General features: G+C 38.7%; 1 protein-coding gene across 4 annotated transcripts in view; it reads right to left on the reverse strand.

Moving 5' to 3' along the window:
- Window positions 1–26012, reverse strand: part of LOC124118346 (protein O-mannosyl-transferase TMTC2-like) — a 475717-nt gene that overhangs the window by 333082 nt on the left and 116623 nt on the right. The gene's annotated exons all lie outside the window — the stretch shown is intronic.

The raw sequence follows: 26012 nt of genomic DNA on the forward strand, positions 1-26012 counted from the left end.
GGACTCCAGTTATATCGAAAACAACAATGATTTGTTATAGCGAAGCAAAGTCGCCAACTGGCCAAAGGCGTTCCTCAAGTCTGCAGTCTGACACATGATTGAGTGAGTGAGTGAGTTGGGTTTCACGCTGCTTTTAACATTATTCCAGTTATATCACGGCGTGTCAACTTAATGTGGGATGAAAGCCCGAAGTGATGCAGGTCTCGGACGTTTACCACTTCCGTATGATGCTGACAAACCTAGAAACATAATCGGGGCAAACCAGGATTCAAACCCACAATCATAGGTTTCTGGCGTGCCTTAGACGACTGGGCCACCCGTGTCCCCCTACTTGATTGAAACATACTGTGCAGGCATTCCTCAAGTCTGCAGTCTGACACAAGATTGAAGCATACTTTGCAGGCATTTATCATGTTCTGCTGTTCATTGCTGACGATTGGGTTGGCTGGGCTGCTGTCTGTCGTCTTCTTCGGTTTCCCGTCAAGATGGCGGCTGGCTTGACGCTGCTTTTGTCCCCCATCACCTCTGAACTACCATTTGGTTTGCTGTGAGTTAGGGTAGGGACAGCAAACTCACGCTACCCGGATAATTCTCCATCATCTATCATGTTCTGATTAAAGGGGGTAGCTTAGCCAGGTAGAACAAGAGATGACTAGTACAATATACACAGATTTATTTACATGAACATCATATACATAAGTAGCTAACAATTATATACAACAATGGCGAGCATACATATTCTTCCCAGAGACCGAGCATGTTCCTAGGAAGGCAAGAGCAAGTCTGTAGACACTTACTTACTAAAAGGGGTTTGTGTGTTTTTATAGGTTTAGAATTTTAGGGTTTATTGGCAGCTTGTTTGTTGTTCTTATATTTTTAAATGAGACCAAGTAGGCCTGTTTTGATTAGATATATGCCTAGTGCTTTAAACGTTTGTAAGTCATTTAGGGGGTTTAGTACCGTTGCTAGTGTCATTTGATGTCAATTTAGTGTGAATTGGAGTGTTGTTCTGTGTTGCTGGAAATGTGTGCAGTATAGTATTACGTGTTCAGGCGTTTCTTTTAAGTTGCAGTGGGGGCATTTACCGGTTTGGTGTTTTTTGATTTGGTGTAGGTGGGAGTTTAACTTAGTGTGGTCGGTTTGTAGTTTAGTTATTATTACTCTGTCAATTTTTTTGGTTTTATGATGGATTTTTGTTTTTTTGAGTGGCTTTTGTAGCAGGTGTTTTAGTTTGCAATCAGATGTCAGATAGTTATTTTGCCACTTTGGGAAGATGTGTGTTGTATGGGAGGTGTGTGATATTTTTGTACTTTATGTTTTAATGAGTCTGAAAGAATTAGTTTTTTTTTGTGTCTATTTATTTGATCGCTGTGCAGGGCTATTACTATCCCCATTAATTCGGCTGTGAAAATTGATTGATTATTTGGGAGCCTATATGATTGCGTTTCTTTTGGGGGTTTGTTGATATGGATGCCGAATCCTGTGTAGTTTTGAGCCCGGGTCAAAGGACCCGTCTGTGTAAATGTGACACCAATTTGGCCATTTTTCATGAATGTGTGCTAGTGTGATGGATTTAGCGGTATTTGCATCAGTTTCTTTATTTAGTCTGGTGGAGAGAGATATGTCAATTTTGGGGGTTTGGAGTTTGGGTGTAAAGGTGTTATTTGGGGCTGTGTTTAACTGTAAATTATTTAGGTTGTGTGTATTTAGGTAATTTATTATGCGTTGTGAGATTGGTGTTAATTGAGGGTTTTTGCGAGCTAGAGCTTGGAGTCTGGGGCTAATGTTAGTTTTAAGGATCTGTTGGATTTGTTGGTTTTGTTGGTTTTGTTGGGTTGAGGCCCAGTAATTTATTGTTAGATATTCTTGGCGTAGTTCCAGGGGTATTTCGCCTGTTAGTGCTTGTAGCGAAATGCGCGGCGTGCCATGCTGGGTGCGTGTGATTATCTTGAGTGCTTGACATTGAATTGAGTTTAGTTTATTGCTTAATGAGGAGTTTAAGGTGCTGTATATTTGGCACCCATAGTCTATTTTTGATCTAATTAGTGATTTGTAAAGTGACAGTAGGGTCTCCTTGGAGGCCCCCCAGTTGGAACCTATCAGGCAGCGTAGTGTGTTTAGGTCTTTAGTGTATCTATTTGTTAGGTTTTTATTGTGAGTACCCCAGGTTAGGTGTTCATAAAAGATTAGTCCAAGGAATTTGGTTTCTTTTTGGAATTGTATGGTTTTTTTGTTTAGTTGTAGTTTGTGGGTGCTTGCGCACATATTTCAGTGTTTGAATACTATCCCTGTGTTTTTTTCGGCATTTAGCGAGAAACCCATTTATTTGCCCATATTTGAATTTTATTTAATGCATTCTGCAGTAATTCTTGAGCCATATTTATACTTCTGGTGCAGACCCAGAGGGCTCCATCATCCGTGTATTTGGAAGTTTGAATTTTATTGGGTATTCCCTCGAATAGGTCATTAAGCATAATGTTGAAAAGTGTTGGGCTTAGAATGCTACCTTGGGGTGTGCCATTTCCTAAGGGACACTGGTCCGATAGCGTTTGGTCGATACCCACAGTTATTATACGATTAGTTAGGAAGTCTTGGATATAGTTTATTATTTGGCCTTTAAGTCCTGCTTTTTTTAGTTTTTGTATTAGCCCGTTATGCCATACCATATCGAAAGCTTTAGAGAAGTCTAGAAATATGCCTACTGTGTATTGTCGGTTTAGTTGGCCCGTTTTGATGTCTTGTTCTAATTGGGCGAGGTTGTCTAAGGTTGATCGGCCTGGGGTGAATCAACTTTGATCTTGGTTTATTAGATTGTTTTGGTCTAGATAGTGTTGGGAGTCTATTTTTGACCATTGCCTCCATGATTTTACATAAGTTTGAGGTTAGGGAGATTGGTCTGTAGGAGTTTGCCTCATTTGCTGGTTTGTTCGGCTTTGGTATTGGGATGACCAATGCCTCTTTCAATGTAGTAGGAACCTGACCGTTTTGGTAGATGAGATTGTATAGTTTAAGTAGTGATTCCAGAAGACTTTGAGGTTGCTGTTTAATCATTTGGTATGAGGTAAGGTCTGGTCCTGGGGCTGTTCCTTTTTTTCTATTATTTAGTACATGGAGTAGTTCCTCTAGTGTATATTGTTTGTTAATTTCTAGGGACATCATCTTTGGGTAATTTGAAGAATTTATTTTGGTTTTTAATTTTTTTTGGAATTCCTCAGGGAAGTTACTATTACTACTAATGGGTGAGAAGAGGTCTGTGAGGTAATTTGCTTTTTGTTTAGGGTTTGTCGAGTTATTTATGTTTGGTGTTTTTTTGGTTGGTTTAATGCCTCGGATTGTGTGTATTTTACGCCATACAGTTCTTGCGTCTGTGTGTGGGTTATTTCTTTGCAGAATTTTTTCCAGTTTTTGGCTTTTGCCGTTTTGACAAAGCTTTGTACTTCATGGTTTAATTGATGTGCTATCTTTAGATATGTGTTGTCTCATTTAGCTTATTAAATGCGCTTTTGCGTTTTTCCCAGTTTTTTTAATTTCCTCGGTCTACCAGGGTACTGTGGTTTTGCCTACTATTGGTGTTGTGAAGGGGATATGTTTTTTTTGCTATGTTGATTATGCATTCTGTTAAGTTTTGGCAGTATTGTTTGGGGACTTTATTTTCGAGATCCGCTGGGTTGATCTGTTTGCATAGTGCTTTGAATTTGTCCCAGTCTGCCTTGTTTTAATTGAATTTTGGTTCTTGGGGTTTATTTAGGGTTTGGATATTTATGTTTCCTATGGTTATGTGGATTGGAAAGTGGTCGCTGCCGAGTGGCTCCTCATTCACTTCCCACAAAGTGCTTTGGGCCAGATCAGGGGTACATATTGTTAGGTCTATAGCCGACATATTTTGATTAATTTCATCATATCTAGTGGGTTGGTAGTAGTATAGACAATGACAGTTCTACCGCAACCCCACTTGAACCAGATTTATATTCCTATACTGCTACGACAGAGGGAACTTTTTATGTCAAAATGATGATGTGATTCAATGATCGTCATGAGATTAATATAATTAACCTAAATTGACTCTAGCTCACCACCACCTGGAGCCAATCAATGCTTCTATGATATAAATTTTAATAGACAATGACAGTTTTACCACAACCCCACTAGAGCCAGATTTATATACCTATACTGCTACTACAGAGGGAATTTTTTATACAAAAATGATGATGTGATTCAACGATCATCATGATTCATATTATAAGAAACATCAATATTAATTTACCATAGTCGATGAGGATATTGGAAAGGTATAGGAGCAATAAAAAAATTAGCCTCCACGGCTAAGGTATCTAAAGATGTGGCCAAGGATTGGCTTAAGAAACAAGCGATGTGGCAAATATACTTACCGGCACCACGTTATATCCCGAGGAAGAAGTTTGATATTTTTACAACGAATGAAGTTCATCAGGCTGACCTCTTGTTTCTTCCCCACGATAAGATAAGACGTAAAACGTATCAATACGCTTTAACCTTGGTGGATGTGGCTATTCGCTACAAGGAGGCTGAACCATTAACCTCGACAGATTCAACAGAAGTAGCTAATGCACTGAGCCGCATATATAACCACGGACCACTAAAATGGCCCAAGTTATTTCAAGTAGATCCTGGTCGCGAGTTTATGGGATCAGTAACAAAACTATTAACAAAGCACGATGTCGCAATCAGGCGTGGTGAAAAAGAGGCCAAGCGTAGTCAAGCTATCGTTGAAAGATTTAACTGGACATTAGCGGAACGTTTGTTTGGATATCAGTATGGGTTTGAAATGAAATCAGAACGATCAACAGAAGAGGTGACACGATTATCAGCTGTTGTATCAGCGCTAAATAATGAAGAAACAAGATTAATCGAGAAGAAACCATCCGATGCAATTAAAATGAAATCTGTGACTTCTGAATCTTCAGCACCGAGGAGAGGCAAAGAACAAAAACTTCCGGATAGAGTAAGCGAAAGATATATATACCAGCCCGGTGAACTCGAAGGAGGCCAATGTCGTGCAACCGATCCTATTTGGTCCCTTAAGATATATAACATTAGTCGATTGCTTATGAAAGAAGGAGAGCCTATTCTTTATTATCTTAAAGATGGACCGGGCAGGGCATTTGTACGAGAAGAGTTGCTCATAGTTCCCAACGATACAGTATTACCACCATAACCATAAGCATAGGTAGTTATACCATCATTTTCAATCCATCTCTTTGTATCTAAGGGGGATAATGATGTCTTGTTCATTCTTAATCCATATATCCTGTGATTGACACTTCTTAAAGCATTCATCTCGTGTTTGAATGTTCTACCGTTGAATAATGCTTCTCTATACTGTTCGTGTTTGATATGCTTTTTTACAACATACTTCTTAACACCCTTAGCTTTTCTTATCTCTCCATTATCAGACTTCTTTATAGAATACATCTTAGGCCTTAATCCGACATACTCCGCTATAGGGGTCCCAGCACATTCATCCTTTATCCTACCTAACACCTTTTTATTTACTACGCTGTGCAGTGGATTATCTTTTGGGTAATCGCTCCTATCGTACATATCTATTTTTTCTGCCATATCTTTATACACATCCTCAGTTTGTATTTCCATCATCAAAGAATCAGTTCCGGTATATAACACCTCGCACCTGTCACCGTACTGCTTCTTAAGTTCGTTGTAATAAAAGTCATACATGAAGTGTTTTGACAAGTCAAGAATACTCATACCAACGTCCACCGGTCTGTTGAATTTTATATTACTTTTCTGCATATGCAGCGCCACTAAGTCATTATCAAATATCTTGCTTCTGTTAAAAGCCGGACTGGCTATAAGTTTCCTGAGTCTTTCTTCCTCATTAGACCTGACTAATTTAACGTCTTATTTAGGGCTCCATCCAAGGGCTTTGATCAAACTTTAGAACTCTGTGTATTTTCTTTAGTTTCATACCTAACGATAGATATAACTGCAGATTTCTATAGTGAACTATATATTTTGTCTTATCTATCAAATTTGGTATGAGTTTTTCTACATTAGCTAACCTAGTATTGATATAGTGTTGATAGTGTTGATATTCCGACATCCAATCCTTATTAACCATCAATCTTTTGGGAGCTAGCGGATAACTGTTATGATCTTTGTGTAACTCTGTTGGATATTCCAAGTCAACTTCTAGTATGTACCCTTTATCGGAATCTGTGGGGACATCGATATCATTCACATCGATCCACTCAAAACCATCCGTTGGTTAAGGTTGACTCATAGCCCATCCGTACAAATTGTTGGTGTTGAGATATAATATGTGTGTGTCGGGTTTACTCGGATCATATCCTTCCACTAATTTATTATTAGCCTTAGAATACCATTTTGCTGTCATCGATATACCACCTCTTAATCCTTTCTCAACAAACAAGTGCATATCGTAATTGGTGATTTATTTTAGTTCTACACCGGTCTTCTTCAACAATGCATCCCATGATAGTCCGGGAGCAGAATAGTACCATGCCGGGTCCAAGTCGTATTGTTTTAAACATGTCTTTCTAAATATCTCGAATATATCGGCGAGTAACAGTACATCGGTTCTTAAGTACAGATAGTGATAATCACCTAAATTCTTACAACCTAATTTATCCCACACCGTCAGAGCGTGTTCATAATCGGCATCGGTTATTTTAGATGCTGTTAAGTTACTATAGAATGATTCAAGTGGTGGTAATTTAATTTCGTGGAATCTAGACCAATCATCCATATATTTGTAAGGATATACACCTTTTCTCAACAAAAAATGCCGTGTTAACCGACCAGTATATTGATTTGTTATTGCAAAGTCATCAGGATTGTTCGCATTAGCTTAATTGTCCAGGGAAGATAACAGAAACTGTACGGAGTCTATGAATCTAAGCCAATTACTTTGCTTTATTCTGGATTTCCCACCCTTGTCCGTATAATGTATAGTTTTAGTCAACGAGAATGAGATATATTTTTCCATATTATTAGGAATACACGTTAAGCTGCCGTCGGTCTTTGAGATAGCTTGCATGATGAGATGAGAATCATATCCTCTAAGGTTATGAAACACAACGGGGATGGGTATTGTTCGAGAATTCATTTTTATGCGCGGCTCCCCGATAATTACCCGTGACGTGACAAAGATCTCTTACGGAATCCCCATTGAGGGGTTTATTACAAACATGACAAATCGTTGACTTCTTATAGGCCCTCCAATCATCTCTCGTCATACACATGGGTTTCTTACGCGATAAATTTTCCCTAATTATTCTCTCTTTGTTTTGTAGGTATTCTAGGAACTTTTCCGCTGCATCGGGACCTCTGTAAATCACGGGAGTGTTTGTTTTCCCATCATACCTTACAACTATATATCCAAACCCACAAGGAATATGTTCTTGAGTTTTGAATGTAAAACTACATTCAGTATTGTGTTCGGTATTTACTATAGGTTTGATAAGTGCTTCGAAGTCAGCGTAAATAATGTACGGTACTGGCATTTGATTGCAATAATGTTCAAATTTTAATATATTTTTCCCTCTTTAGGCATATCGATCCTGATAGCAGTCTGTCCAACACCTCTGCAGTCTTCTTTATGCGCTTCTAAAAGATCTTGTCTGCTGTACCCATGCAGGCATCTTTCACAGAAATATTTCTTTCCTGCATGTTTTGTTTGAGCGCATAATAGCCTGCTTAAACTCTTTATCCATGTATAATGATATTTACCATCTGATTCTGGGAATATGTTCCGGAGCGGAGCTTAACCTGTGTACAACAATTCCTTTAGGAGAATGTCCGTAAACATTTATAGCTAAATTATTTTGCTTTTCCACCTTATCAATTTGCGAGATTGGTGTAGGTTCGTCTATACCATCAAGGTTGAGTCCATCATTTTGGGGATAGCTAGAAGGTCTATTTGCAATTTTAGAATCTGCGGGGAACAATGCAGATCTTATCATTATTCTGAAACAGTCATCGCCTTTATTTTCTACATTAATTATGGCTTTTTACTTTTTATAATACGAGGGTAAATCTATATAAGATCCGCCTTTGAAAGGCATATAATTTTGCAATATCTAAATATAAACTATCGATTTTCTCCACACCCCGACTCGAACCTCTATTAGTCCAACGTTCTAAAGTTTCTTGTATCCGTTGAATTGATGCATCTAATGATGTGTTTATAGACTCAGATTCGGTTATAACTTCCTGATTGCTCCGGAAATAAGGTTCGGAATATTCGGCGTCATTTTTACTCAATGACATTTTAACCGTTAGCTGGTATTTTATAGTAACCTGGGTATTTAAATCATCTAACTCCTCATTGATTTTGCTCGATATGATGGGCTTAACATCATTAACATCCATGTTGGAATTAATATCCATCTTCCAACCTCTTAGATATTTACCAACACCGTCTGTGGGTACAAAACGGCTTGATTATTTTTATCATCTGGTTGATTTTTATCAACATCATCTGGTTGATTTTTATCAACATTCAGTAAAGCGATCAATTCAGCTTTTCTCATTCGAAAATAACCTCTCGCTTGAGCTTTGAGTTCTCTAACAGTCTGGGGTTTGTTGTATTCCAAACCGAGTAAATCAATCAATTCAGCTTTTCTCATTCGAGAATAACCATGTAGACCACGTTGTTTTGCCAAAGCCCTAAACTCACTGACAAAAACCATTGTGGTTTAATGGTATACACAAAATGAGTCAAACGTCTAAATGGTTATATTTTCATATAACGTATTCTCCCCAACCTATTCCTCTCGTTGATGTAATCTCTCTTCATAGCATAAATAATCTGCTTCCTGGCCCTATCAGCACCATGTCTATCCCACATACAGAACACGTGTAATTTACATTTCCTTGTCCGAAGTAATAAGCATGAGTGTTGCAGTATATGCCAACGCAACGCCGGTTGCATTGAATTGACTTCCCCATGAGTGTAAATCTGCACAGATTCATGGTTATACACCTATCATATCATTTGTCTAAAAGGCAAATTACACCTCCACTGGTGAGCAGTTGAGTCATCGCTATTTATAGCTTAGCCAGTCAGCGTGACATAGCTTAGTAGTCAGGGTTATTAATAGCTGATAAGACTCAGCCCGACATAGATCATAGCTTATGTGTAATTGTGTAGCTGAAAATTGCAACTGCTGACAACCCAAACATTATAAATGCTATCTCGCAGTCTTTCTGAGCCTCTGACAATGTATAAAACTGTTGGTCTCGGTATTGGGTCAAGCTTCTTTCCATAAACGAGGAAGTATTCGTGCATGGCAGATTCAACATCCTTAAACGTTTGAATTGAATGTCCTTGTTTACGCAGTTCTTCATTAATAAAATTTAATCTCAACATCCTCTGTCTGTCCCATTGTGACTGGGCTGCTTCGAGTTGTTCTAATGTTTTATTATGTCTTTTTTGCTCCTCTCCTCTCATACTAGAAAATAAATATTTACTCCCCGAAATAGCTAGAGCATTAACAATAGCCCAACCGACCATCATCGCAATTGATGCCATGATATGTTTATATGTTTATAAAATATTCAAATGTTTAATTACTTCATTATATCTTCTGGGATAAGCCCTTGTTTGATTAGCATATCTTTTGTTGCCACTGCTAATCCTATATCGAGAACCATCATACCGATATCATAACCATTAAAATCTAGCTTGGGTAGTGTGGCTTTAGTAATCATTTTCGCTATACAGGCATAGCCAATGGCCAAGCCAATGACCACTGAATGATACGTTGCGTTTACCAACATTTTACCATCTTTAACTGGAGTAGTCATGCTTTAATAACATTACATGAGGGCTTAACTCTAATTGAACCTCATCTAATTTTTGAGCTTGTGGTGTTTTCTCTTCTCTTAAAAACCATACAGCTGCTATAGCAACAACCCCTAGTACATAGGGAGCCCAAGTTTTAATCGAGCTATGTTTCAGTATTATAGGCCTTTGCCTTCCTCACTAGTGCTCCCTTCCTACCAGCTGCGACTTTTCGAGGATTCTTAGTCACTCCGACTTATGATGCAATCGCTTGCGGTGGTTGTGCAATCGGTGTTTCCTCGTTCACTTGTTGTGCAAGAATTGTACTTGTTGTATTTCCGTCTCCATTATTAGTAAGTGGGCACGTATGTTTAAATTGACAATACCTAGCCGTTATTAAAGCTGTGGTAAGTGGCGTTAAGAACATTCCGTATCTATGTATCTGCGCTTATAGCGTGTTCGATGAATGGGTCTTTCTCGAGAGATTCACATAAATACAGGCGATTTTCTGCCGGGATAGGAAGAAATGTACTAGCTACAACTGTGTATAGTTGTAACATAGCCGAACCTATTGTTTTAGTCATGGTACCTCCCAGTCTAGACTTGTAATGCTCGTACAGTTTTTAAATTTCTTCATCGGTAATGTTATCAATTTTTTCAGTGGTATAATTTCCCCCCAAATATTGGGAACATTTTCTACCGGCTACCAAAGCTGCGAGTCTTTCTCTATGTTGATCTATATGTTGATCAGGCTCATCTTTGAGCATTTGTTCAATAAGTTCATCGCATTCCATAATGTAATACCTAAGGATATATTTAAGTCTAACATAATGAAATATTGCATATCCAATACAGCCATAAATAATAAACTGGATTTCAAACCACATTATTACATAATAACCGCTAATGTTCAATTTATCGTATTTTTGCTATATTTGTGTGAAATTTTGCTATATTTGCTAAATTTTGCTCAGCAGTTGCTATATTTTTGCTTAGCAGTTGCTATTTTTCCTATATTTTTGCTAAGCAATTGCATAAGCAGCTGGTTGATCGGTTTTTAACACGAATTTACAGTGCTTCGTTTCCGCTAACAGTTTTCTGACTTTATCTCGTTCTTTGCAATGAAACAAGGCAACCCATTTGGTCTGCTCTCTCAGATCTTTCAGGACAAGAGTTGTATTTTTGAGTAAGTACCCAAATGCCAACCGGAGAATGCCAAATATGAAAGCATACATTTCTTTTTGGTAAGTTCTTTACACGCACTGCAGTAGTCTATTATGAAAAAGGGTTTTCCTTTGAATTTTTCGTGACATACCCATAAATAGTCTTGTAAACGATCGCCCAGATCAACATTGTACACCTCGGGATCATTCATTACCCAATCTCTCGATAGGTATGTTTTATTAACGCTTATAGTCGGGCACAGAATAATAATATCGGCGAAAACATCCCGATAATGACTTTGTAAAATATCTAGAATAAAAGCTGTTTTTCCACAACCCGTTTGCCCGCAGATGATAGCACAGTGCGGTTATTTAGGTAAAAGATTATTAATAGATCGCTTGCACGAATCTGCTGGTTAAGAATTTGTCTGGCTAATTCAGGATCTGTTATCATATCATATACTCCAGTGAGATATTATCAATAGAATAGCTGGCATCTTCAAGTAGCTTTGATTACTCTGCCGTAGTCATTAAAGGTGAGTTCGTATTCTAACCTATCGCCTAGGGATGCTTGATAAAAGAGCATGTGACTATCTAGTAATTCAAAGTCAAGCGGAATATAGAATCGGTTACCTAATGCATCAGCAACAGCCTTATCTTCTACGATGGTATTAGCACCAGTAGAAGCACCCACACACAGTCTCAATGTGTTCTGTTTACTAATACCTTGGTACTGTAAGTTTTCCCGTTCTTTAGACATTCTCCAGAAATCCATGTGACAGAAGTATACATCGCTGTCGTCAATACTCAAAACCTCATAACCGCTAATCTTAATCGCGATCTTCTTAACAATCGCATGACCTATGTTCTGAACGAGCTCCCTGGCAGTGTCAGTAGAAGTCAAACTAATTGTAAATGATAGTCGAGCAGTTCCTGGAACTAACACATCGTGAGCGACGAGATTAGGAAAGCGAACCAGAAGCGTTTGATTCTGATCAATGGTACTCGAGTTATTAGTTATAGTTACAGACTAGCGAATTGCTTTGACCCCTAATGGATCCCGAAGTCTACGTTGTGGGTTTAACTTGCGTCCATATTGCGAAGACATTGTTTATATTGAAATTATGTAACCTTATGTTTAATATAAAAATGGATGATATTAATCTAGAAAACCTAACTGATACTAGTACAATCGAAGGGAGTACTGATGAAACCAGCTTTATGAATCTTAACTATAAACTTTTGAAACCAGCCGTTAATGATTATTACGATGCCTTAAATGAAACTCCTATTGGTCGTGACTATTCAAAGTTTACAATAGATAGTAAAGGAATTTCGCGACTGCAAGGCTCTCCGGATATTGATCTTATGAATTCTCGTACTCGCAAGCCACTAGCCCCCTAGTCTACGATAGCCAGTAAACATGGCATCAACATTGTTCGTAATGAATTATGTTTTGTAGACTACTCACGAGAAAAACTTTCTGCGAAGACTACTAAGGTTCTTTGGGGCGGTCGGGTAGCCTAGTGGTTAAAGCTATAGTTCGTCACGCCGAAGACCCAGGTTCAATACCCGACATGGGTACAATGTGTGAAGCCCATTTCTGGTGTCCCCCGCCGTGATATTGCTGGAATATTGCTAAAAGCGGCGTAAAACCACTCACTCACTCACTCACTCACTCACTAAGGTTCTTCAGGCTCTGCTTACTGAACTCGGTGCCATAGATAAAGATAATTTGGAAGAACACGCGAAGCGGGCCTCAAACGGACTCAAAGAAATCTTGGGTACCTTTGGTGATTCCACGTTACAGGTATCACCATCCTTGGAGCTCAGTATAAGGTCTTGACAAGGCAATGCAAACAATGTGGAGAGAACTCATCAATAATATAGCTAAGCTCTCTGAACTCGACAAGCATATAGCTTATTAGAAAACAAAACTTGAACAGGCGGGCGATGAATTCAGTAGACGCCGCGTTGCGGAAAGAATGCGTAACTTAGAAGAGGAAAGATCGGCCCGCCTCGAAGCGGCTTCGAGTAATAGAAGGCACTTCGTTCCCAAATCAGTCGAATTCAAGAAACTATCGATCAAGTCCTTAACGCTGATACTACACTGGCCGATAAAATTTAAACGTTGTTCAGAGAACAGGGGATAATCATTGCCAGTATTTTAACCACATTGGGATTTATTATATCAACTTTAACTCTCGCGTTAACCGGTGGAGGTGGACCACCCATACCACCCACGCTACCTAGTGATAAATGGTATAAAAGAGTGGATAAAAAAGCATTTAAAGGCATTAGGAGAAGCACTGGGAAAGCTCGCTGGGAAAGCCGCGTCTGCACTTCCCAGTATAATAGGGAGTATTGTTTCCTGGCTCTTGAATTTATTAGCAAAGACCACCACTTGGCTTAGTCAAAACTTGTGGGTACTGACCGTAGCAATTGCCGGGCTGTTGTACTTATCCGTAAAAGACTATTTATCCAAATCATGAGTAAACCAGCCGTGACTCCACCTACTTTAAGCGCTGTTATTTCATCGATATGTTGTTGATTTTCAGCAGCAATATGTGGTGGCACTTGTGGTTGTGAAACATGTGGTGGTTGTTGCGGTGACTGTGGTTTTACTAATCCCGTTTCGCCTGTGATTGTTTGCGTTATTAATTCGGTGTTAATATCTGAATTTATACCTGTTTTTTGTTGATCTGAAGCAATAACAACTTTATTATTATAGCCTATCACTTGACCGATCTTAAGTTCCATATTACTCGGAGATATGTATAGTCCTTCCCCATAAAAATAGTCTACTTTGGATTGGGCGTACTGTAATACATCTTGATAACGTTTTATAGAAGATGGTATGTTAACTGGTGAATTAATAGCATCCTCTACGTTTGTGACAAACTGTTTTCGTGCATCGAGCGCTGTCCCAGAACCAATTATTCCCGTTCGTGTTTGCGATTGTGCACCAAGAATTGTCCATACATAAGTTCTTATTGATTCATTAACTCTTACAACTCCTTTTTTATCAAAGAGAAATTAATTCCAAGCATTTGGGGTATCATTTAGTTGCACAAATTTTGTAACATTATAAGCTAAAACCACTCTTAAAACTCATAAGATCTCCTCTCCAATCATTACCCGAAAGGTTCCCAGCCATGATTAAGATTTTGCAATCTTACAAAAAGATTGTTTTTCTGTAACAACTTAAATGGATTGAATGGTTGATGAGTTTTTTAACTAAATCATCACTTTCTTCTTTAACAGTTTTTTGTTCACTGTACGGAACACCTAGACCGTGGTTAAGTCCTTTAATACGCCAATCTTTACTCGTAGAAATACCAAATTCCTGACAAATACATTCATACGTGAACCTATTGTACGGCTTATTTGAGGAACTCCATGCTCGATCCTGTGGTAATGGGGCACCAATTTCTTTAAGTATACGTCTTATCTGATAGTACATGTGAAATGATAAAACAGACTTGTTTAGTTGAAAGCCTGGGGCATAAAGAGATACACCACATCCTGTTGTGGCACACCATATGGCAAAGTTTAACTGGTTCTGCCAAAATTGCATTGGATTGTGGAACCAATCATGCACCATTTTATCGCTAGTTGCCGTGACCCTGTATTTTTCAAAGATATCAGGGAAATGAACAAAAAACTTAGCACCAGAGGCACTTACTAAAATCAGCTTATTAGTAATGTAAGTTGATTTCATATTTAAGTTATGATGTACCGGTAGTAGCTTTGTATATCTAACATGTATGTTACATTCCCAGGAATAACAAATGGTCAGTCTATTCAACTGCTTTATACTATCGATAACTCGGCTGGGCAACTTGAAGTCGCTCTATGTGATGTAACGAATTACCCGTGGTGGATCAATGTAAGTGCTGCGAGAAAAAATGATATGGTATTACTAATTGAAAACAATAAAATAATCAAAACCATCATTATACCTGGTCGGTATTACAGCGTATGCTCACTCAATGATGAAATTTTTAAGTCTTTGGGAGCTAGTCTCACACAAAATGAGTCGAATGGGATGCTGATTTTAAATGCTGGAGAAAAGGGTGTAATTCTTCTCCCGTACTTAGCAGATACACTTGGATTTTTTGGACAAAAAGTAGTAACACAACCCAACGAAATATCACATGGAGTTAAATTACCCGATTTAGTTTCCTATAAAAAGTTGTGCATCCATCTTGATCAGATCAGTACAACAGATAATATTCAACTCGAAAGTCCTTCAACTCTGCTAAGAGGTATTCCAGTCAAAGATGAAAAGTACAATAGCGGGATCTTTCTCATCATGACAATATAAATAGTTAAAGCGGGGCATTATTTCAGATCTCAAAATTTCTGTATTAGATGTAAAACATCAACCTGTACATATAGGATACTTGGGTGTAACACTCCATATTATAAATAATGGTTGATTCATCAGGCCCTGGAGCGCATAACTTTAGACAATGTAATACAATTGCGCTTTCTGATCTTGGAGACATAGAAGGATTCGGTAAACACGGTACCAATGGCAAGTTATACGCTTTACATTTACAAGATAATGTATACAAGCAGAAAGAAGTTGTATTCACAGGTAATCTAGGAGATTTAAGTGATGTCGACGTTAGTAGATTCAATAAAAACACTTCATACAATCTTACTCGCAATGATGATAATAAATGGACTATGGTTGAAGAAAAAATCGAGTGGCTACTGAATATCGTCATTGCCCCACCATATGTGATGATGGGTAAGGGACATCAATTAACTAAGATAATGAATAGTGGGATCGTATGGTATTGAGTCGTCCAGCATTAAAAAATGTTAGTTTAAATTTGGTTACTGAATTCAATGATATAAAACAGAACTTGAATGCTATACCTGATCTTTCTATACTTATTATTGAAGTCTTGTTTGGAGATGCACCAGAAGACGCCTTCAGATATAACCAGGTCTATCAATTAAATGGCTCAAGAAACACGAGCGTCGAAGTTGTAGTATTATTTATATGGTAGTATCACCCGTTGCAACCCTTGAGGGGGTCCAAGTTAATAAAGGTGGAAGCATTTCGCTTACTAAGATATTAATGCTGTATAATATACATTTAATAAGGTTGATGTATACTCTCAAAACATTATAGCAAGATCAATTAAAGACTATTATATTATATAATAATATACATTATGAGTTTATATCCGGTGCTCGATAAAGCATCTGAAAAGATGGATACTGTTGATGGATTTCGATTACATCAAATAAGCGACATAAAACACCGAATAGAGAAGGAGAGGGAGTTTAGACTTGGATTGTATAAAAAGCATCGGAGATCTGTGAATGTTCTCGACGGAGTTGACACTGCGCTTGTAACAGCTGGCATGGGACATGGTGTAGCCGAGTTGGTTTGTTATCAACTATAATCGCCACGCCTATCGTACTTGGCATGGAAGTAGCAGCTGGAGTCTCAGGACTGGCAGGAATAGCGATAAAATTTATTTCTTGTAAGTTGCAAAAGAAAGCATTAAAACATGATAATATTCGGATACTCGCCAAAGCAAAGTTGAACAGCATTGAGGATCATATTTCAACAGCAATGGCTGATTGTAAGCTATCCAAGGAGGAGTTTCGTTTAGTTTTGTCAGAACTAACAGGGGAGACAACAAGCGCATCAATTATTCCATGCCAAAACCAAAGAACTGGTTGGAGATTAAAAATAGATTGTTTACTATCGTGGATCACATTTAAACGAATGCTTACATTAGTAAAAATGTTAAATATCACTTTGTTCAAAATAATGGTATGTGTATGAGAAATAATAGAGAATATTTTCATTACAATTAAGTATAGTCTCATGATGATCGTTGAATCGCACCATCATTTTGACAGCATTTTGACAGCATTTTGGTCTGTTTTATCTTTAACCCCCCAGGAGGGGTGGTGGGCGTTGAAGTCCCCTAAAAAGATGGTGGATTTATGGCTGTAGACACTGACAGCGTATGTCACACACAGGACACTTTTTCCAGACCAATATTTATACTAACTAATATAAGGGTAACGCTATTTTTCAGGGTATTATCATTTGCAGCCCCGAGGTCTTCCATTAATTGCCCGATGAATGATAATGCCCTGAAAAATAGCGTTACCGTTATCATAGCTAAAATGGATGGAATTTGTTTTTAAATAAAAAGAAACAACAATATCGATTTTGAAACATTTACTGCAATCAACACGAATGTCACTGATCCACTTTTACAAATATGGAAACGTCATAGAACAAACCAGATGACGTCACTGTAGAACGTGACGTCACCTATCTCTATCCTACGATGTCACCTAACAACGGGCGTGATAATGGCCCGTCATCAAGTAATATAAAGGCATTATCAAGTTACAGTGGCCCGCTCATTTCTGAAAACATGCAGGCGTTTTAATGATAATTCTATCCATTTTAGCTATAAAATGTGGTATACCATGGGTTTGGGTAAGTTGACCAATCACAACAAGGTTAGGTTGTGTTGACCAACCATATTAGGGATTCACATTTATGTGAATGTTTTTATAAGGTTTGGAACTATTTGGAACCTTAAGATGTGTATCCTTTGACGCTAACTAGTTGGCAGGTAATATCTATTGTTTTAGATGATTAGCTCTAGGTAATTAGGGTGCTGTCTAGACTTATTGAATACAAAGGTAATTAAGTGGTGGAAACAATGTTATTTAAGGGTTATGTTTATATAGTTGGATTATGGGGATTAAGGTTTGTTTACATTGATACTTAGACATTTAGATTAACATTATTTCAATAGAGATAAACATTGAATGTTTTGGTTTACATGACAGAATATTTATGGTTTAATATTTAGGTGATTTAGAACATTGCAATGATATTATATTTTGATATTTTATGTATTAAAGTATATTTTATTTTATTTTAGGTTTTCTTACAGGTTTTTTTTGTGTGTATATAGCATCATTACACAACTTATGTACATTTTTAATGCCCATGATACATTCCTCAAGTCTGCAGTCTGACACATGATTGAAGCATACTGTGCAGGCAATCCTCAAGTCTGCAGTCTGACACATGATTGAAGCATACTGTGCAGGCAATCCTCAAGTCTGCAGTCTTAAACATGATTGATGCATTCTGTGCAGGCAATCCTCAAGTCTACACTCTTAAACATGGTTGAAGCATACTGTGCAGGCAATCCTCAAGTCTACAGTCTTAAATATGATTGAAGCATACTGTGCAGGCAATCCTCAAGTCTGCAGTCTTAAACATGATTGAAGCATTCTGTGCAGGCAATCCTCAAGTCTACACTCTTAAACATGATTGAAGCATACTGTGCATGCAATCCTCAAGTCTGCAGTCTTAAATATGATTGAAGCATACTGTGCAGGCAATCCTCAAATCTACAGTGTTAAACATGGTTGAAGCATACTGTGCAGGCAATCCTCAAATCTAGTGTTAAACATGGTTGAAGCATACTGTGCAGGCAATCCTCAAGACTGCAGTCTTAAACATGGTTGAAGCATACTGTGCAGGCAATCCTCAAGTCTGCAGTCTGACACATGATTGAAGCATACTGTGCAGGCAATCCTCAAATCTACAGTGTTAAACATGGTTGAAGCATACTAAGCAGGCAATCCTCAAGTCTACAGTGTAAAACATGATTGAAGCATACTGTGCAGGCATTCCTCAAGTCTGCAGTCTTAAACATGATTGAAGCATTCTGTGCAGGCAATCCTCAAGTCTGCAGTCTTAAATATGATTGAAGCATACTGTGCAGGCAATCCTCAAATCTACAGTGTTAAACATGGTTGAAGCATACTGTGCAGGCAATCCTCAAATCTAGTGTTAAACATGATTGAAGCATACTGTGCAGGCAATCCTCAAATCTACAGTGTTAAACATGATTGAAGCATACTGTGCAGGCAATCCTCAAGTCTACAGTCTTAAACATGATTGAAGCATACCGTGCAGGCAATCCTCAAATCTACAGTGTCAAACATGATTGAAGCATACTGTGCAGGCAATCCTCAAGTCTACAGTCTTAAACATGATTGAAGCATACCGTGCAGGCAATCCTCAAATCTACAGTGTTAAACATGATTGAAGCATACTGTGCAGGCAATCCTCAAATCTACAGTGTTAAACATGGTTGAAGCATACTGTGCAGGCAATCCTCAAATCTACAGTGTTAAACATGGTTGAAGCATACTGTGCAGGCGTTCCTAAAGTCTGCAGTCTGACACATGAGTGAAGCATATTGTGCCCGACATTGCTTATAGAGGGACCATATTTGCCATAAGTCATTTGACTCAAGTTCTTTTAAAAAACACAACAAACTTCTCAGAGTCATCATCAGCCATAGGGGTCATTGCAAGACTGAAGTTGTCAGGATTATTATCCTTTTCATTAAAATGCCCCTTTGTTGTTTGTACCTTCGTGAAGATTTTTATATATTTGCAGCTATTTTTCGGCAACTAAACCTTTGCACCACTGAAACAATCACGTGTAGTAAATAGTGAACAAGTGCTTCCTTATATCCTTGTTTGGAGCTTACATTAACAGTAACTAGGAAGCAAAAAGTTACGATTTGCTAGCATAATATATATTTTTAATGAGAACATGCTATATTATTCACTTTATTTCTGTGTATTTTGTGAAACCTTTGACTTAACAATGACACTGCAATGTACAACCTGCATGGAAAAATGTATGAACGTTCAGCCTCTTCGATATATGTTTTAACTTTATGGATATCGAACAATAGTTTATTATTGTTATTTAATTCTAAGAATACTACCTCTATTACATATCTGCCATAAATCCTGTATTTGGCTTCAATCAAAATTTTCAGATTTTCAACAGACGTCCTCTTCACTGTCAATCACACAATTAGTTGTCGCCAAGTAGTCTCGTAACTACCAAAGCTATGACATCATAATGGCAGCAACATCACTTTTTCCCCTCATCTACTACTAGAGGCAGATGAATTGGGGAGGGGAATTATTAACAATGCTAACTATTGTTCGAATTTTTTTATGAAAGTTATACCTCTATTACATATCTGCAAGAATATACCAGAGGGACCCCGGTGGGACCTACCTCTAGTTAATCCTTGTGTAATTGACAGCCAACCTCTTCTGGAAACTACCTTTACCATTATATTTGCTGATCTTGATCATAATAAACCTGGATTTGTGACTTTTAATACCGTCGATTACGTCACTTTCGGTTCTTTCCCCTTTTGGTAATGACGTCTCTCTAGGTCTATTTCTACCCCTAAGACGTCATTTCCTGGTTAGAAGGACCCTGTTCTGATATTTCCGGTGCTGACGTCACTTCCGGTTATTCCCTTACTTCTGGTCAAAAAGTGATAGTTGATATTGAAGGTGCTTCTAATCCATCCTACACCTAATAGGCAGAATAATCTGGTGTCGGATCCTCCCTCCCCCTCCCTTTTTTTTCGATAGAAGAGGTGAAACTATTGGTAGACGATAGTTTGTGCTGCGACCAGGAGTCCCGAAAATTTTAAATCCCAATCGGACATTTGCATTTAGGCCACGCCCCCTTCAAATAGCGTATTTTTGTACGACTTTTCACACACATTACAAGTTGTTACGTACAGTGTTCCCTCATTATTGCGCGCTTCGGTTATAACACGTGGTAAAGCATAGCTCCCAAAATTTACTAACATTTTTAATAAACTCAAGTTTTCCAATGACACAATGTTTTCCCCCATCTCAGAAAACATTATCAGCTGATCACCGCGATCACGTAACACCGGAAAAACCAGTCAACAAATTCGAACTGAAGTATGCAATTTAATCCTATCATTATGATATCTGGTGATAAAAAAAATTGTTCATTGTTTATCTCAGACTTAGCTAAGTCAGATTTCTAAAACTTAAGTTTAGACTTCAGAAAAATCTTAGTTTTTTTATGAATACTGCCCCTGGACTAGAGTTTGCAATATATTTGATTAATTTTATTCAATATTTCATTCAATAATTACCGTATTCGACGTAATAAGCGCCAAGGGCGCTCTCAAAATTAGAAATAGGGGGCTCTTATTAGAATATTATTTTGGTGAAAAAAACAGAGTTGAAAGATAAATTTTGTGGTTTATACTGACACCCTGAAATGTTTATATACGACAGATATATTTTTACAGAATTTAATTGCCCATAATTGAGGGTGCATATTACACACAAGTGCGTATTATACACGAAAAAATAGGTCTTGTGTACATTGATCAATTGGAAGGGGTGCTAATTGGGATTGTTCACTCGCCAATATATTAGCAAATATCGTTGGGGGCGCTTATTAGAGCGGGGCGCTTATTATGTCAAATACGGTATAATGATGTTTACAATAATTTCGGCGAAATCGTATGCGAAGTGATCGGTTGATCACACAACTCACCGTCACTCCACTGGTTTTACAGCAACCACATGGGTCATGGGTAAGGCATGTAACTCCAAAACTGGTGTTGCCATGGCTAGCAGAAACAATGTTTTCCTGGCTTTTTGAAGTAGGGTGGGTAGCTTTAGCCATGGGCTCATAAGGTTCCATTAACAATGCCGATAGTACCCGAGATAGATTCCACATGGGGAAGATACTAGGAGTTCTAATATCTTCTAGTAGAAAGGATCTCATTAGTCTGTTGAGAATGGGATGCTTTCTCATTGATAATCCGTCATGTTGAAGTACAGAATGAAGGGCTGATCTGTAACCTTCTATCGTCCCATGTCGGAATTTGTTGTCTTGACATTGATGGAGTAGAAAAAACGCTACCATAGGGATTAATATAGCATAAGTAAAAATCCCTAGTTGTCTTCTCCACTGGACAAACTTGTCCCATCTGTTGTCATATAAGAGGGAGGATACAGGTCTCCACAATCTTGCCACAGCTTCTGAGGCAAGCTCAGAGTATCCGGATGTCTGCATCTTCTGCAGATTTTCGTGAAAAATGCTGGACTTGGGCTGTCATAGCAGATCTTGACGAAGTGGTTCACTGTATAGGTTCCTCCATTAGTAGCTGACTCGTGAAAATCCGGGGTAGATTAGTTCTTCAGCAACCAATGCTTTGCCGTAAAAGGCAACTATGCTTGTCGTAAAAGGCGACTAATGGAATCGGGTGGTCAGGCTCGCTGACTTGTTTGATGCATGTCATCAATCCCAATTGTGTGGATCGATGCTCATGATGTCAATCACTGGATTGTCTGGTCCAGACTCGATTATTTACAGACCGCGGTCATATAGCTGGAATATTGCCGAGTGATGCATAAAACAACAAACAACCAAAACCATTAGTAGCTTTAGTAGTCTGAGCCATATTGGAGCTATCAGTATTATTACGCAAATCTGTCTCCACCACCTTGTGGATGACTTTGTCTAGGAGAGACCATGGTGGGAATGCGTAGCCAAATAGGTTCGTCCAATCTATAGAGAGAGCATCGATCTGGTGAGCTCTTGGGTCCGGAACTGGGCTGACATCAACCCGGACGCTGGTTGTTCTGGCAGGTGGTGAATAGACCTATATGTGGTATGTCCAATAACTTGGTTATCCAGGTAAAGATCTGTGGATGTAATGTCCATTCTGCTGCCACTATTCTCCCCCGAAGTAAAACACTGTCGGCCAGTATGTTCAGTTTCCTGGGTATATGTCTCGCTTCCATCCGGCAGTTGAAGGAGTCTGCCAAGGCAAACAATCGTGTCATCTCAATCATCAGGGAGCTGGATCTGGTTCCTCCCTGCTCTTGAATATAGGCCACTGCTGTGGTGTTGTCCGTGACTATGAGAACGGATGATAGATGAAGATGTATCCTCCAACCTAGGATCGCATAATATACTGAACAACAAAAGTTCCTGTGACATTGAATAAGATTTAATGCAAAGTAATGGTTTTTACCCAATCTGAAACAATTTCGGTTTGCAACAGATAAAAGACTCCTGTAAGTGTTCAAATGGTTTAATTTGCCATACTGACTTCAGAAAATGCGTGATTTCATAAAAAACATGAACATGCCAAAATGTCAATTTACAAATCAATAGTGTGTGTGTCCACCTCTGGTTGTGAGGCAAGCAACACATCTTCATCTCATTGAATGGACCAGGCGTCGCACAAAGTCCTGTGGGATATCTGTCCATATCTGCTGGGCATGTTTCGAAGTTCCTGGAGTGTCTGTGGAACAGGTGGTTGACGTCGAAGGCACCGATCCATTTCATCCCACATGTGCTCGATTGGTGAGCGATCAGGGGAGCGAGCCGGCCAAGTGATCACGTTCACGTTGTTTTGTTGAAAGAGAATCCTGAACAAGACGAGCAATATGAGGCCGGGCGTTGTCATGTTGAAAGGTAATGCCTGGGCCATGACAATGCAAATACTGTAGAAGAACAAGGCCGATGATCTCGTCGCGGTAGCGCTGTCCATTGAGATTTCACTCTACCACTATCAAACAGGTCCTCTGTCTTGCTGTAATCCCACCCCATACCATAATGCTGCCGCCCCCGAACCGATCTTCTTCCATGACACAATGATTGATGTAACGTTCACCTTGACGTCGGTACACTCGAATCCGTCCATCGCTATGGCTGAGGTGAAAACGAGACTTGTAAGTGAATAGAACTTGTCCCCATTGCATGTCCGTCCAGCGTAGACGCTGTCTGCACCACTGTAGATGTGCTTGAAGGTGGTTTGCAGTCAAAATGGGACGTCTTGCAGGTCTTCTGGCAACAATTCCATACATGTACTACAATATTGAAAACCAAACTTTACTTGTTTGAAAAATACACTAAAATATTGGTGTCACAGGAACTTTTGTTGTTGAGTATAAATGGTCTTCATTTCCCTGCAGTTGATATGAAGGTTCTTCTCCTCTGTTTTCAATGATCCCTGTACTATGAGATCGTCCACATGGGCTCCCCATCCCAAATCTGACGCGTCTGTTAATAGATGGTGTTCTGGTGTCGGATAAGTCAGAGGGATGTCACTTATCACATGATTCCAACAATGGAGGTCTTGTAGTAATCAAGGAGGTTACTGAGTATAGAACTCTAGGCCGTGAGATCGTATAGAGTTTACCCATGTCTTTAGAGGACGTAGCATCAGCCTTCCTCTGAAGGTCATATTCTGTAGAGACGTTAAGTTGCCTAGAAGAGACATCCACGCTTGACCACTTTCAATTTCCCGTTGACTGTTGTGGTTGCGGATATAGGCTGTGACATCATGAACTTCTTGGTTTGGTTTGACACGGCTCTGGATCTGATCTGGGCTAAAAGTTGTAGCCTTAGAAGTTGTGTAGAGGTCCAGGAGAGTAAGTCATCCTGCATCCTGACAATCAGGTCTAGGAGGCTATGGATGAGTCCGACTTGATCGGTCCTAATAGTCATGGGTGTTTCCTCTCTGCTGGCTGGCCGGTCGGCTGGACGGCTGGCTGGGTAATCCCGTGTAGTCTGTGCGGCTGGCTTGGTAGCCGTTGGTTGATGAAGGTCATACGGCAAGCCATTGTTGTTCGGTTGAGTAGCCGTGGGTGGCTGGACTATGGAGTCTGTGTGACAGCCGTACAGTGTCTTAACGGCTGGCTGAACGGCTTAATGGTCAGCTGGGTTGCCAGGGAAGGCAGGCCCATTGGGTCCAAGTGACCATTGTATGGCGTCTGGCTGGATGGCTTGGTTGCCGCGGATGGCCTTTCCATGGATACCGTGTGGCGCCTTAAGAGTTTCGTAAGAATTATTACTTATTATTTATGTGAACTTTTCTCCGAATTTAGGAGGAAATAGCTATCAATATTTAAAGGTGTAAATACCGTCTCATAACTTCAATTAACTTTGGCCGGTTTGGCAGAGCTGCGTCAACAACAGTTATCTCTCTTGACATTTCCACATGCTGATATTACTAACCCTCTCTCTTATTGTAATCATAAAACCAATAATATAACATACCAGAACCATCAATAGATCCTATGTTCATGCACCAGTAAGACAATCAATACACATATTCCCAATCACAATCAAACGTATGTATTCTCACTTACACATGTTATTGGTAGTTTAGTTCAGGCACCTGATAGAAGATGTATACTCAGTAAGTTTGTATAGCGGAACCTACAACAAATTCCGCACACCAACCGAGGAACTTGTGGTGCACCAGCTGATGAAGTTGGATACTGTGATTGGATACAAGGGAAAAACAGGTTTGCAGCAGTACATGTATGCAAAAATAAACCGCATGAGGTGACATAAAGTCCTTGGGTGTGGCTGATAGGATAAAATACATCTGACAAGGATAATTATATTTAAGAATTGTTTGGAAACAAACCACTTTACACACAAGATTAATGTCCATATGAGTTGTGTATGTGTATGTTCATATGGATCTTATCTATTTCTTTATTTTTTATGGAACAATAAATTGAAATAATGATATCAAAGAGTAACTTATTCACATATTTGATGATCAGGTGAAAGAAAATAATTGTTGAATAAACTATCTTTAAACTAAAAATAATAATTGAAGTTTGATCAGTTACACTGTGCTGATGCATTGACCAATATTTAGTGCCCATACACATAATCATTGTGGGAAAAAAGCTACTATTTATGAAAAAATATAACATAATATGTGAACATCTGTAAATAATTAAACATTAACAAATCTATCATCAAGGTGCAATCATGGCAGTCTCTATATTGATGGAATAAATTTCAAAATGTTCCGTGAAATTGTTCTAAAATCATGCTGGAATTGATAAATGTATTATGAAATGAAAACTTCTTTAACTATCCCACATTTAATTAGAAACTAACACTGAAAATATGTATGTAGTATTTTATTGATATATACATCACACTTTACATCCTATCATATTCAGCATCGCAAGAATGACACACGTTTTGTCACGCCTATTTTCACAAACCTGTTGTGGAGGGTGATCATTGCCAATCGACGATATCTATAGACCAATTGCCTTGGGACACGATTATTATGGTGAAAACAAATAGAATGTTAATAAGATCCAAAGCTTTA

The sequence above is a fragment of the Haliotis rufescens genome, unplaced genomic scaffold, assembly GCF_023055435.1.
Source record: "Haliotis rufescens isolate VD_foot unplaced genomic scaffold, xgHalRufe1.0.p SCAF_5, whole genome shotgun sequence".
In the NCBI taxonomy this organism is placed as follows: domain Eukaryota; kingdom Metazoa; phylum Mollusca; class Gastropoda; order Lepetellida; family Haliotidae; genus Haliotis; species Haliotis rufescens.